A 16,033-nucleotide genomic window follows, 5' to 3' on the forward strand; every position below is an offset into this window, starting at 1 on the left:
TTGTCATGGGGTAGCAGACATAAACAATATTTAAACAAAGGGGTGTGGCTGTATTCCAATGAAACTTTATTTACCAAAACAGGTGGTAGGTGGGATTTGTCCATGAGCTGTAGTTTGTTAACTCCTACTCAAAGTCACTTTCTGCCTGTGTGAGTTTAGAAAGGTTCTCCTAGTCCTTAGAAGTCAATTTTCTCATCTAAGACAAATGGGGGTCATAGTCTAAAGTCGCAGTGTTAGGGTAAGAATCAAAGATAATATTTGTGGAACACCTTGGACAATATCAGGTACATGTTCAGTACTGAATACATCTTCCGCCCATTACATTATGCTTCCATTATCTACTGACAGAATTATTTTTAAAAACTTAGGGTACAGCTAACAGACAATAAATTGCATATATTTAAAGTCTACGGTTCAAAAGGTTTTACCACATCCACACACTCATGAAATCATCCCCAGAATCAAAAATAGTGACATTGTCCATCACCCCAAAAGTTTTACCCCGACACTTTGTAATTCTGCCCTGGCATCCCTTCCACCCCTCCTGGTCCCCACTCCCAACACCAACTAACCACTGGTCTGCTTTACATCACTGTCCTACTAACAAAACAGTGTTTGCAAACAGGCACTATTAAAAAACAATGCAGCCACACATCCATGGACAAAGCTCTGCGTATGTGTCAATTATTTCCTTAGGATAAAATACCACAAATAGCATTGCTAAAGCACAGAGGATGTTCACTTGACATTGTTAAACACATTGACAATTGCCTTTCAGAAAGTTCCCGATGTGCACTTTTTCTCGTTTTCATTTGCTATATTAACAGTGTGTCTGCATGCAACCAAGATAATTCCGTGTGCTCAAGATATGAGGGTGAGGATGGGTTCGCAGTTGAAGAATCTTGAAACAGTTAAACAGCATTTGACAGGCCCTCCCTGAGAATTGACACCTTCAGAGGTGGTGTACTAGCACTTTAGAAATGAAAAGAGGTATTTTTATTGGTGAGATGAGTGGTGTCTGGCTAGAAATATTGTAGAGGCTCTACAGCCCTTGCGGAGGAATATGGCGTAAAATTCCAGCATAGGTGTCAAATTCCAATGAGCAGTATTCCCACTCCAGCATGCTGCTGATCCTGCCTTATCAACAGGATGCTATTATATCTACCAAACCAGCCACTCACATCGGGATTAAATCAACATCTATCCATCGCAGACTAAGCCTTTTATCATCTTTTGTACTTGCTGGCTAATACATGTTTGGACATTGGAGAGAATTTGGTTTAATATTTAATTTCACAGTATCAATGCAGCCGCGAGCAAGGTTATAAGGACTGGTATGTATAACCAACACCTGGCCTTCATATATTCACTAAAGGTCCTTGACATTTGCTGGACTGTCAAATTGATTTAGGTCAGTTTGCAATGTGTTTCTTAGCCCTGCCAATATGAAAGGGAGGAGATTATGCCTCGTTGTATTCGCTTGCATTTTGTAATAATAGGTTATACGGCTATGACCTCTTGCCTTCTTTTGTGAATTATTGGTGCATAGCCTGGGGCTATTTTATTACTTTGTTATTAAAATTTTTCTTGTTGGTTTATTAGAGCTCTTATTATATTAAGGACACTTTTCTTTTGTTACATAAGTTGCAAATGCCTTCCACTTGCCAAAATCCTCAACACTGTTTATGGCGCTTGTCTCTGAAGTACTAAAGGTTGTGGATATTTTTCTTTGTTGGCTTCTGTCTTTGGTACCATGCTTAGAAATTCCTCTCCCAAGATTCTATAATTACCCCAAATTTTCTTCCAAGGGTAAAAATAACTGTTTTACATTCCTTAGAATGAACATGTAATAGGTGATAATTTTAATGGTCTGTGAAAAGTACTCAAAGATTTAGAATTACCTTTCTGATTCTCTCTCTCTCTCTCTCTCTCTCTCTCTCTCTCTCTCTCTCTCTCTCTCTCTCATACTTCTAAAGAACCAATTCAAAATATAAGGAGAAAGAAGTTTATAAGTTATGGGAGGTAGAGAACACAAGGATACACAATAAAACATTAACCATCATCAGTGACACACACCTATGTCAGCCTTTGAATCATAAGTTGGTGACCTTTTCCCCAAGCACTGGATTGTAAAACAGAAAATAAAAACAGAAAATGAATCAATCTTTTAAATAAAAAAATAATAAAGTAGTTAGCAACCCAAAGAAGCCTCAGACACCATCTGAGCCATTGTGACATGGGCAGCAGCAGATACATCCAGTTTCCACAAGCATCAGTGGCAGAATTCCTAGCAGTTGTGTCCAGTGTCCCCATGAGCAATGTGATGGTAGCTGCCTGCCCCCAAGAAATGGCGGCAGCATCATCTCCACCGCAGCGGTTCTGCTAGCGCATTCCAACCCCACTGAAGAGCATGTGTACATCACTTGTCCAATCTTTTTTCTAACTTAAACTAATAAGAGGGGTTCTGTTATTTGCAACAGAGGAAGCTGAATGCTATAGAAACAGGACCAGGAGTGGCTATGGAAAATAGTCACACACTGATTGCTTAACAACTGGGATCGGGGGCCTCCCCGGTGGCGCAGTGGGTTGAGCGCCGCGCTGTGAAGCTGTCTGCAGCCTCTGCGTGCCAGTTCAATCCCCGCCGGCCAGGGAGATACCTACATGGCGCAGCAGACCTCTCCTGTTGTGCCCACTGCTCCCCTCAGCAGTGTATTTCTGTCATCTGACTGTTCTGCTCCCTGCTCTGTCTCTCATGAATCCTCTCACCCTCTGGCGCCTCTGGCCTGTACCCTAGCTCTTGTATAAAAATAAATAAATCTTTAAAAAAAAAAAAAACTGGGATACGTTCTGAGAGATGCATCCTTAGGTGAATTCATTGTTGTATGCATGTCATAGAGTGTAATTACACAAAGCTAGATATATAGGTACTACACACCTAGGCTAGATGGTAAAGTCTATTGGGACCACCATTGTATGTGTGGTCTGATGTTGACTGAAACATCATTAAGTGACATATGACTGTACAACCTCAATGCCACGGGTATCTGGGTTGAGATTTCTGACCTGGTGGGCTTAAGGCAGTGAACGTCCACTCCTGCATCAGCCCAGGAGGGGCTCCTATTAGTGGTTCTCACTGGGCATGAATAACAGAAGTGCTAGATTGTATCTACCAAGCCTTACCCCTCATCGCCCTAAACCAGCCTACTCACAAACCATCAAATATCATGAAACTCATACCAGTTACACATTAGTGGGGAAGAGACATAACCATTCTCCCTTTGCTGAAGCTTCAGCAGCAGCCAGAGTAGCAGGGATCAGATTTCCTTGTAACCTCCTTTAAAAAAAAAAAATTAACCAGTGTGGCGACACTATCCATAAGGATACTCTATACATACTTGAAACTGACTCAGTGTTTGTGCCTCTGAAGCCCTTTACCCCCCAGATTCCTGGAGGACTTTTGGCTTATTTGTATCCAGAGAACTGAGATCCTAATATAAAACTTGCTAAAACACGCATATGCACACACACATAATTAAGACATCTGGTTACCTTATGTTGAAAATATGACTGATTCTTGTAGCCTGAAAGTATTCATTTAAATATGGTCTGTAACAAGGTATAATTTCTTAGCACAGAAGTCATAATCCATTCTCAAAAGACAGTAAATGAAAATGTGCGAAAAATAATGGTCTTGCCTCAACAAGCAGACTTTACATCAACTGCTAATGATAAAACATATTCAATGTTGGAAAAGCTCATGAGAAGATTATTTTCCATTGGAAGCTGTATTTAGCTCCTCCTACTGCTAGGAAATTGACTTAAGGATGAGGTAAATACTTGAGGCAAGCGATTTAGGAAGTCTATCCAAATTGCTCCAAGTGTTTTGCAGACATGAGCTAATTCAACCTTGTAAATAAGTTTGTGTGATTGGATTCATGTCCACGACTCCCTTTGAAACTGTTTCATGGGTGGTGGTTTGTGGGGGGAAAGGCGTCTGCAGACAATGCAGGTCCATCTTCCATTTCAGGGCATTGTTGGAGGTCCCCGACATGATGCTCCACGCTCGAGGCCAGGCTTCCTGGTTCTACCACAGCACCTTCCTGCCTCTGCCTCCCAGGGCTTGGAAATGAGGAAACAGCTGCCATGTGGAAGTGAGGTGGGGGTAATACCTCCAGGGAAAGGAGGCCTATGGTTGCTGTTGCTTTTAAAAACATCCTGAGACCACACAAACTAGGGTGATTTCAGCCATTACCTTCTCTAGACTTCAGGGCTCCTGGGCTACAATAGGAATTCAGTGGCCATCGCGGCCATCTAATCTCCTAGCCAATCTATTCTCCTAGCACTCCACTTTGAGATGACTCAGACCTCCTGGGGTGGGGGTTACAGTGCCTACTCAGATCCCACCTTCAGGACTGAGGGACACATCCTCCCAGCTGCTGGCAACACTGGGGCTGACGCACAGTTCAGTCCCTGTCCGTGAATTACCCTCAGCTGAAAGCCATTATCTTACGGAAAGCTCTACCCTCTTTCCAGGTGCATCTTGCACTCAATGAGTGGCCAATGAAAAGTAGGCACAAAGTCTAGGTTCCCTCACCCCAGTTTAAGACACCTCTGAAGGGCCCACTTACCGCTACAGCTGCCTGTGGAATTGCCTAAGTGGTCTACACCACAGTTCAACTTCTGCCTCTACCCAGCACTGTTGTGTCAGATTCCCACACGTGTATCTCCCTAGGGTATTCTCCAGTGACCTTCCTGCCCACTGATCTCTATCTTATATCTTGTTTCCAGGGAACTTGACGTGAGACACACCCACTGTGTACAAGGTTGCATTTGGAAGAGTCAGAAAGATAATTTTTCAGACTTACCAAATTCAATTCTCTTACATTTTTGTTATCTATAATTAAGCCATCTGTGAGGGAAGTACTAATTAGCCTTGACCTTTGACTTACAATTTACAGCAGAGAAGGGTTGATGCCAAAAAGAGATTTAGGTCAGGGTTAGCAATTATCTAACTACAGCAAAGCCAGTAGGTTAGCATAAAACACAAAGGGTCGTTCATATATTATTTCCTGAGAGAATTAATATCAAACGAGACTTGAAGAAAGATGGACAGAAAGTCAGACAGAGAGACCAATAAACGTATACTGAGCACCTATGGTATTAGACTGGGCAACCAATGAAGAGGATAATCTAGCTGGGGAAACGAATCCACTATTAAAGAAAGTGTGGGAGGTTTCATGGGAGAAATAAAGGTGTCGTGACAATACAAAGCAAGAATGTATAATCCTGTCAACTATAGGGTTGGCACAGAAGAGAGAAGAAATATATCCATATGGAACAAAATCAAGTAATGGATAGCTTTAAGGAAGCTAATCCAAGGACATAATAATCTACAAAGCAAAACAAGAAATTTGCAGGAAGACGTTCTATTTATAATGCTGAAAAATTGGAAAAAACTCAAATGCTCAACAATAGGGGCATGATAATATAGAATATTATGAAGTAGTTTATAAATATTAAATTTTATTTTTATATTCCCCATACAATTGCAAACGCCCATTCTGAATCCTTATTATGAAGTAGTTTAAATGAAAATAATTACATCTATTTGTGGGATGCGATGTGAAATAATATTAAATGAGTACAGCAAAAGTGGTCACATTTGCTGGGCTATAACTATATAAAAATATGTGTCTTTACAAGCAATGAGTTGGAAAATGCCATGCACTAGAAGAACAAGAATGTAATGTCTCATATTTCTTGTCTTCTATCCCCCTGGTAGATTATGTCACCTTTCTGTCTTAATTTTTTAAATGTCTTCCTAGTTACGAAAGTCTCATATACACACGGTCCAGAAATGTGTTTTAAGTATTTCAGAAATACTCAGAAGTTCCTGTTATTCACTACCATGACACAAAAATGACAATATCACCTTGGGGAAAGACTTTGTGGATTTTTGATTTAGAGGGAGTTGAACATAGTGAAATGACATAAACAATACACTTAATAAAAAAGAAGTGCAATCTTTTGGGAAGTCTCTTGACAGTATATATCAATGAATTTTTTAAAAGTTTTTTTATTTATTTTATACAAGAACTGGGGTACAGGGTCTCCCCGGTGGCACAGCGGTTGAGCGCTGGGCTGCGAAGCTGCCCGCAGCCTCTGCAGCGCTGGTTTGATTCCCGGCCACTGGAGGAGGGTCCCACATGGCGCGCAGACCTCTCCTGCCGCCCGCTGCTCCCCTCAGCAGTGTACTTCGGTCCTTCTGCCTGCTCTGCTCCCCGCTCTGGCTCTGGTGAATTCTCTCACCCTCCCGTGCTTCTGACTGTACCCAGTGCTTGTGTAAATAAATAAATCTTTAAAAAAAAGTGTTAAAAAAAACCTGGGGTACAGGTCAGAAGCGCGGGAGGGTGAGAGGATTCACCAGAGCAGGGAGCAGAACAGGCAGACAGACCAAAGACACTGCTGAGGGGAGCAGCGGGCGAGGCAGGAGAGGTCTGCCGCGCCATGTGGGGTTCTCCCTGGCAGGCAGGGAATCGAACCGGTGCTGCAGAGGCTGCGGACAGCTTCGCAGCGAGGCGTTCAACTGCTGCGCCACCAGGGAGGCCCTCATGAATTTTTTAAATTGCATAGTTTTTGAGTCAATAATTCCAGTCTTACGGTGTATCTAATGGTGTGGAGTAACAACCCAATCTCTGGAGGCAAAGCCTTGAATTTGTACTGCCTGCCAGTTTTCATGGCGTAAATACTCCTACCGTGACCAATTCCAAAATACCAATGTGATATCAAGACGCATGAAAACATGTGCCCACACAAGGGCTTGTACAAAAAATGTTCATAGCAGCATTATTTAACTAGTAAGTGGATAAATGTGACATAGCCATTCAAAAGAATACTACTCAGCAATAAAAAGGGATAAACTACTGATACATGCAGCAATATGGATAATGCAAAATAATCATGTTTCATGAAAGAGAGAAAATAAAAGCATATACAAACCTAGAAAATGCAAATTATTGTGACAGAAAACTGATTAGTCATTTTTCAGGCATGAGGAAGGGCTAGGATGACAAAAGGGCAGAGGAAACTTTTGGAGATAATGATTTTTTTATTATCTTGGCTTATTTACTATCATTTTTATTATCTTTTATCTTTATTGTTTCATGGATTTCATGGGTATATACACATATCAACACTTATCAAATACTACACTTTAAATATATGCAGCCTATTATGTCAATTACAAAAAAAAAAAATAAAACTTTTTTATGGCTAATCGGGCTCTTCTGTGCTCCTATACCTTCTTAAATATTTTCCTGAACCCAGCCCGACTTCCAAAGGCTAATATCTACATCTTTATCAGAAGCCTGAGCTCATGTTGCCCTACAAACCTGGTGGAAGTGCCTAGAAGTTAACATGCCCCACCTCTCCTGTCCATGTCCATGTGCCCCCAGTCTCCTGGGCAGCTTTTTTTTTTTTAAAAAAAAATTTATTTATTTATCTATTTATACAAGCACTGGGCACAGTCAGAAGCGCGGGAGGGTGAGAGAATTCACCAGAGCCAGAGCGGGGAGCAGAGCAGGCAGAAGGACCAAAGTACACTGCCGAGGGGAGCAGCAGGCGGCAGGAGAGGTCTGCGCGCCATGTGGGACCCTCCTCCGGTGGCTGGGGAGCAGCCGGGGATCGAACCGGCGCTGCAGAGGCCGCAGGCAGCTTCGCAACCCGGCGCTCAACTGCTGTGCCACCGGGGAGGCCCCTGGGCAGCTTTTAATGATTGACAAGTGTAAGGACAAATGCCCAACTCCCTTGCCTCTTGGTTAAGACAATTCTGAGGTGAGTTGTTAATACTGGTGGGATTAAGATCCAGCTGTTCCCGGAGGCAGCTGGCCTAATAATGAACCCACTGATGGTGTGTCTTCCCTCCCCTGGATCATTTCTCCACCCCCTTACCCACATCCATGCACCCAAAGAAACTATACACCCTCTAATCCTTGTGCCAAGCTTAGCTTCTGCAGGAACCCAGTTCAGACAGGCCAGAGCTCTGGTAAGGATTTGCCCATATAAGTTAGAAGAACAAATTGATTTGAGGATTTGTGTTCTAATACCTCGCTGAGTGAAAATGCAGGTTCCACAAGATTTTTCACAGACATGCATGAGTAATAAAAACCAAAAAGCATTAAAGGCAAATCACAATGGCAGTGATTGCATTATTGGAAGACAATACTGAAAGAGATGGAGCAATTACAAGAAGAGGAACAATTAATTAAAGAGATCAAGAGATTTGCATAATTGATGTTGGGGGGGGGAAATAGTGCCATTTCCATTTCTTTCTCCCTGTACCAATATATGCAGCAAACATTTGTTCTTATTGGGCACCTTTTCTCAACCAGAAACTGTACCATGTGCTGGAAACATGCACTGAAAAAGACAAATAACATCTTTGCTGTTACAGAAACTCTACCAAAGGGAGCCAGATAATAAACATAATAAATGTAAATTTGTTGAATGAGGGAAAAATATCAGAGGGTGAAAAATTATTTGCAGAGAATTAAAATTGAATGAGATGAAGATAAGGACTGACCATGTGGCTGCTTTAGATTTAATAGTGTGGTAGATTATTGTTCCACAAATATCCCCTCCATGGGAAAACTAGTTTCTTTCTCCATTGATGTGTGCCATATGAGTTGATTTGGACATGGGGAGAGGGACAGCGTGGGAATTCTGAAACTGGACCTTAAGTAGCTTAAGGGTTTTCATTTGCTCTGCCAAGAGACAATCTGGCCCTAGACAGAGGCCTATGAATATGAGATTAATGCTTACTGTTTTAAGCCACTGAATTTTAAGTGAGCTTGTTAAGAAACATTGTGATAATAACAGCTAACTGATCCCCATAGTCAGCAAGGTCTCTCTGAGGTGGTGATATTTAAGCTGAGATCTAAATGATAAGAAATCAGTTCTAGGATTATCATTCCAGGTGGAGAATATATAACCTGGATAAAAAGATGCCAAGATGGGAACTGGCTAAATATGGTCAGAAAGACAACCCCTGGGGCTGGACCATGGAAGTGGCTGAGTGGGAGAGCATGGTCATGAGGTGAGACTGAAAGGGAATCAAGTAAAGGCCAGTATGCAGGGCTTTGCAAACAAGAATAAGGAGTATGGTTTTCACTCTAAGAATAAGGGGAAAGCCCCTGGAGAACTTAAGCAATGTAGTGACACAATCACACTGATTTTTTTTTTTTTTAAGATCACTCATTGTCGTGTGGAGAATAGATTAAACGGGGGTCACACATGCTTTTCTGCTAAAAAAGGATGCGGTCTAGAATCCTCCTCAACACAAAGTTCCTGAACTATTAAGCAGAGTTAAAAATCTATAAACCAACTAAAATTTAGGAGGTGACAGACACCTAAATAAAATACACATACACACCCACAGATATATGTAACAAAACAACCCAAAACTTAATGAATGAAAAAAAATCTTTCCTTTGTCACAATTCGCAATTTGGGCAGAGTTTGATGGGGGCAGCTCATTTCTGTTCCATGTGGAATCAGTTGGGGAGGCTCAACTGGAGATTGGAAGCTCCATTGCCAAGATGGCGACACTCACATAGCTGGTAAGTTGGGGCTGGCTGTTGGCCAGGAACCTTTACTTCCATATAGCACTCTCCACATGACTGCTTGAACTTCCTTACCCAGATGGCTGCTGGGCTCTAAGAGCGAAGATTCCAAGAGGACAAGCCCCAATGTGCAAGTGCTTAGCCAGCCTATAATTGTGTCACATTTGCTAATTTCCTATTGGTCAAGCTAGTCACATGACCAAGCCCAGCATCAAAATGGAAGGGGACTACGTAAGGTCATGAAATGGTCGGAGGTATAATTTGTTAGGGGGTTAACAATGTAAGAAAACAGAAGTCAGGGGCCTCCCCGGTCCCGCAGCCTCTGCAGCGCCGGTTCGATCTCCGGCCACTGGTGAGAGTCCCACATGGCACACAGACCTCTCCTGCCGCCCGCTGCTCCCCTCAGCAGTGTACTTCATCAGTCTGCCTGTTCTGCTCCCCGCTCTGGCTCTGGTGAATCCTCTCACCCTCCCGTGCTTCTGACTGTACCCAGTGCTTGTATAAATAACTAAAAAAAAAAAAAAAATAGAAGTCAGACCAAACCAAACTGTAAGTAAACTTTTAAAATAAACCCATATTTTAAAAGACTTGCTCTAATAGTAAAGGAGGTCTGTGTACTCACTACAGGTTCAATTTTCTTTTTTTTTAAGATTTATTTGTTTATTTATACAGCACTGGGTACAGTCAGAAGAGCAGGGGAGTGGGGGTGAGAGAATTCACCAGAGCCAGAGCGGGGAACAGAACAGAGAGACCGACAAAGTACACTGCTGAGGGAGCAGCCGGCACAGCAGGAGAGGTCTGCGCACCTGGGACCCTCGCCAGTGGCTGGGAATCGAACTGGCGCTGCAGAAGCTGTGGGCAGCTTCACAGCCCAGCGCTCAACCGCTGTGCCACTGGGGAGGCCCTACAGGTTCATTTTTCAATGGCATCTACATCAGCTACTTTTTATCACCAATAACAACCAACTTTTAAAAGTGTATGTCATTCATACTTACATTATATAAGAATATAAATACTTAATATGATATAAATGGGTAACATATCATAATAGTGACTGTTTAATTTAAAAAAGTTTAAAAGCATGCAGGACCAAAAAAGAAAATAGAAAAATACAGAATCCTTAATAGTATTTCAAGGCACAGTATTAGACAAGTGTGGGATTTTTCCTTCTTTCTCATGAAAGTTTCATAATTCCGTGAGTGCAGAGTAGATACCAACTAGTAGATACCAACTGCAGAGTAGAGACCAACTAGATACCAACTAGTAGATACCAACTGCAGAGTAGATACCAACTCAGTGCCACGTTCAAGCTTGGAGTGTGATCTTCTGTGGCATTAAAAGGAAAAATCACCCTACCTTCCATTCTCTTCTCTTTCCTGCACATCTAGCTCTGCAGGCAGCACAGCTGTGCCCAATCTGATGCAGGTACTTCCCCCTGCACAACGGCGTGGACACCCTGAAGATGAATGGCAGCAGTGCATTCCACTTTCATCACCTGGATAACCAGGGGGTTGGCTTTCATCTTTCAGGGTGTCATGTATTTCTATTGATTCTACGTAGCCAAAGAGGAAGCTTATCCACAATTGTACCCTGCCACTATTGTGACCCTCAGCTGTTAACAGGAAATACGCTAAGGAAAGACTGGCCAACCCCATATGCCGATTAAGACCCCACTGCAGCTCTTTATTCTCTCTTGAACAAAGCGAAGTTGGGACAGCTAGAATTTATTTCCTGAGTCAATTGACTATGGGAGAGGAGACCTATTTCTCCAACCTATGTGACAGATATGGTCATAAAGGTGTGGGCGGGGGGATGGTGAGCATGTGGACAGCATCATTGCAGATTAACCCAAGAGTGGGTAGAAAAGAAGAGGGCGAGCAGGTTGCTCACGATTCAGCTCAGATGCCTACTCTGTTCCTCTCATGGCCCATTGTGAATCAGGGGTTTGGGAGCAGGCCACGAGTCCGAGGACCCCAGGCGGGCTCTTGTGCAGTTCTTGTCGTCAGTAAAGAAAGAAATCAACATCCAGGCCAAGGTTAAAGAAAAGAGAGATATTTAGTGATAGACAAGAGGAAGGACAGGAAAGCTCTCTGAGCGGAGAGGGGTCCCGAGTGGGTAGCCAATGAGGTGGTGAGAAGTATGTGCTTACATGGGCAAGGAATGGGGGTTTGGTTGTTGGGTGTCTCCTCGTTGTGTCTCCTGATGATTGGCTGGGCCCATGGGGGTCTCCTAGGTTACCAAGGTCCACAGAGTTTGCCCACGTTACCTGGCCTACTGCCCGAAACTAGCTTTGGGCCATTGCTTTAGCACTGTGCTATTGTGTTGGTGGTATAAACATTCCGATCTCTACTAGATTAGGGTGGGTGGGGGCACCCACCTGGTCTGGGACTGTTTTCCAATCAGACTGATAAATGGACCTAGGGATGGTGGGGGAGTGTGGAAGGGTGCCCTCCTGGTTCCAACCAACCGTTTCTCAATCAGCCTGATAAGTGGACTTAGGGACTTGGGGCGCCCAGTTCCTAACTGACTGCCTACACCCATTTCCTAACTTCCTCCTTCCATTAGAAGTAGAAAATTCCATGCACACAGATCCGCCTCGAATTTTCTGGCCAGGGTCCTATCAAGCTTGCATGTACACAGTGATGGGTAGAAGCAGCTTCATCCGTGTAACACAGCAATCCTCTTTATTACAGTGTTTTAGAAACCTGCCTAAAAGTAGTCCCTTTGTCTTCAAAATAATCATCTAGTTAAGTTCCAAATGGTACAAAGTTGGATTTTTTTTTTTTGACTCACAAGACCATGGAGAGCTTTCAAAACTTTTCTAGAAAATCAAAGGTAATTTCTCCTAGCTGCAAACCTTTAGAGACATCTATCTAATTAGGGTGATTGGCATATCGTGCAGCCTTCTGCTGGCGACTGCTCAGCGTTTGGAGTGGGTGAGCTTAAAAAAGCCAAGTCTGTGCTAAAGTCCAGGTGGGTCATGCAGTGAAAATCTTTCATGACCACAAACGACACCCACAATTGTGGTCTCGAGACAAATTCTGCCAAATTAGCCACCGAGGAGGCAGGATAAGCATGTCTGCAGCTCTCCAAAACCCATTATTGCTAATGGAAAAAGAAGCCCAAGCAGTCCTCTTGCTGGTTACATCATCTCTCCAGGGTCCTGCCAGCTAACACACTATCTTTCAGACATGCTCTTCCCTAAAACATTACTCTCCATAAAATAAAATAGCCACAAAGGAGCTTCATTTCTGCACAGTTCCTGGACACCTTTTGTAAAAATTGTTAACGTTAATTGGTCCTTTCTCCTAAGTTCTGAACCCAGTAGTCCCTTTCCTACAGAGCTTCTTCTCTTGGGTGTCCCAGAACTCAAAGGCTCCATTAAAACGCAGTCATCGGGCCTCCCTGGTGGCGCAGGGGTTAAGATGCAACCTATGAAGCAATCTGCAGCCCCTATAGCACAAGTTTGATCCCTGGCCAGGGAGCTACCCACATGGCACAGCAGACCTCTCCTGACTCACCTGCTGCTCCCCTCAGCAGTGTATTTCAGTCAGTCTGCCTGTTCTGTTCCCGCTCTGTCTCTGATGAATCCTCTCACCCTCCCCCCCATACCTCTGGCCTGTACTCCAGTTCTTGTATGCATAAATAAATCAATCATTTTTTTTTAAAAAAAAAAGTCATCACCACCTTCTCCCATCTGCATGGGCTCCAGCTTCGCCAGTCTCAGAGAATGGTCACTCAAGCCTGAAATCTGGGCACTCTGGAGTCTGCTTTTTCCTTGTGATCCCACCCATCTCCAAATTTTTTTGGTTTTCCATCTCAATGACATTTGCACGCCATCCGCCCCCTCCATTTCCCTGGCCACCACTTTACTCCATCTTCTCAGCCTGGGTCACCGTAGAAGTTTCTTTCTTTGCATCCTCAAACCCCTGTAGTCTACCTCTCACTCATGCCAGAGTAATATGAGAGAAAAACCTGATTTTGACACTCCTGTTCTGTTCTGAAAAGTCCCGAGTGCCCATTGGAAAGAATAAGTCTCTGGGTCAGGCTCCTGGATTTTCACATCTCTCCGAAGACCCACAGCTCTCTCTTGCATTCATCCATCATCCCTCACAAACTGCTTGTAGTTCTCTATATGCACCACATGGTTTCACACTTCCACGCTCTTCCCCATTTAGGATCGCTAAGTGGAAAGTCCTTCCCATCAAAAAGTAGCCTGGAAGTTTCCACACATCCACTCCAGTATCACCTCTACCAGGGCAACCTTGAGCTTCTTTTACCCTTTTTCTTCCTTTGTACTGGTAATACTTTCTGACCCCTTGTTTCCCTATCTTCTGCTAGAAATCAGCCCTCTCCCCCTACAAAACATAGTGGCTTAAAACAACATTCATTTTATTATTGGTCCTAATTCAGTGCTCCAGCTCAGTGGTTATTCTGTTCTTTGTGATGTCATCTGTGGCTGTGGTCATATGGAATGTCTAAAATGACTCAGTGGCTGGCAGCTGGTGTTGGTCACTGTCTGGGAGCTAAAAGCCTCTTTTCCCTCCTCACTACCCCTCCATGTGATCGGGTCTCCTCGCACTACTTCTCACGGTGGCTGGACGCAGAGGGGAAACATCCTAAGAATGAAACTTCTCAATAGAAGGAAATAAGATATGCCCGGCATTTTAGAAGTTCCAGAATGCCCCTTCCATCACAGGCTATTAGTTAAGGCAGTCACTTGGCAGGAAAAACAAGTGTCAGCTTTTTCGATAAGGAGCAGCTCAAAACAGGTAGGGGAGGAATTGTCGAAACCATCTTTGGAAAGTAGCTAACACACCCTGTTGGTCTGTCCTCAGCTGATCCCTAAAATTCTGAAAACCTCTTGAGGTTTTAGCACAGATCCGAGGATATGGTACTTAGATACTTAACACTCTATCAGATTAAATCAGCTCCTAGATTTTGAGCACCTACTCCCTGCTATTCTATCTTATTGGGTGATGTGTAGTTGAGGAAAGGTGTTTGCCTTCCAAGAGCTTGTGACTCAGGGAAAACATTGCACCAAAGGGATGCGGAGAAAGGAGATGATTAATAGTCCAAGGCAATTGCAGACAAGCCATCACTGGGCGACCTAAGATTGAGTGCCATGCTAATTATGTGGGCACAGATCCCTATGGCTCTTCAGAGGAGGCTGTGTTCGCTTTGGAAAGAACAGGATTTAGGTAGGAAATGAGTTTGGACTTGAGTATGAATGTCAAGCTAGGACCTAGGATGGAAGATAAATATGACGCCAGTAGAATACCAGAAGTAATTATGTGAGATGGAATCACATAAGCTGCATTACTTGGTATGCTTAAACACACACAGTCAATTTTCTTTTCAAAAGAATCTTTGGTATAAGCACACGCTAATAAGTAAATAACAGTGGTCAAAAGCACAAGTTCTAAATAGTTTCTTAAAAATATCTAGGGGAAAGGGATAAAGCATGCATAGAAGATTACATTGCTCACTGAACATCACATGTTTTCCCCTTCATTTTCCAGCTTCCCTTATATTGGTTTGGGCTGAAGTGCATATGATCTCTCGTGAAGGCAGTAAAGAGCAAAGGGGGAGGTCTCCATGCCTCTTCCTTCCCTTCTATGCAGCTAACTAAAGAATATTGAGATGACACTACTACACACTGGAACTGCGCCTACATCTGCAAGTTAACTGTTGTTGAAGGGCCATGAAAGAAAGTCACTTCACCTGCCTCACTGACGTGAATGAGAAATAAATGTCCTCCATCATTGAGATTTTCAGGTTTTGTTTGTTACCGCAGCATAGATAACCCTCCCCGACTATAATACTTAACTGTTCTTTATAAGGAATTGAGTGTCACATATCAAAAAGTATTTAGAAAAGATAGCAAACAAAATAAACTTTTAAAATCTACTTTCAGCTATCTACAATTGAGGTTATGTCTTCCTGCCTAGAGGCAGGAGGTGTCTAACTAAATATGCAGCACACAGAACCCCGTGTAGACACTGACTGGACTCGCTCATGTACTGCTGTGTAGACTACACTACAACAGCTTTAATCATCAGCAGTAGGAGATGAGCAAGAAAAGGCGAAGGTTTACTTAAAATAGATAATCCTCAACGCTTTTTGAGTCAATATGTTTCCTAACTAGATTTTTTTACATGGCTACTACCAAGTACAAAATGACTCTTCTTGCTTCTTCCTTCTGGCTCCTCTTTCTAATGGGCCTACTAATTAGTTGAATGGTAACCAAAAATCAATCGCCTAAGGAAAGAAGGAAGCCAGGGGTCAGAAAATTGACAAGCTAGAAAACTAAAGCCTGAATTTTGGAGGCAGCTGCACCTGCACCATTACTTTGTTCCTGAGAGTGTCCTAGATGACATACTTTATTTCTTTTATCAGCTCCATTTATTCTC

Source organism: Talpa occidentalis, unplaced genomic scaffold (assembly GCF_014898055.3).
Source record: "Talpa occidentalis isolate TD23 unplaced genomic scaffold, MPIMG_talOcc4v2.1 talOcc4.15, whole genome shotgun sequence".
NCBI lineage: Eukaryota > Metazoa > Chordata > Mammalia > Eulipotyphla > Talpidae > Talpa > Talpa occidentalis.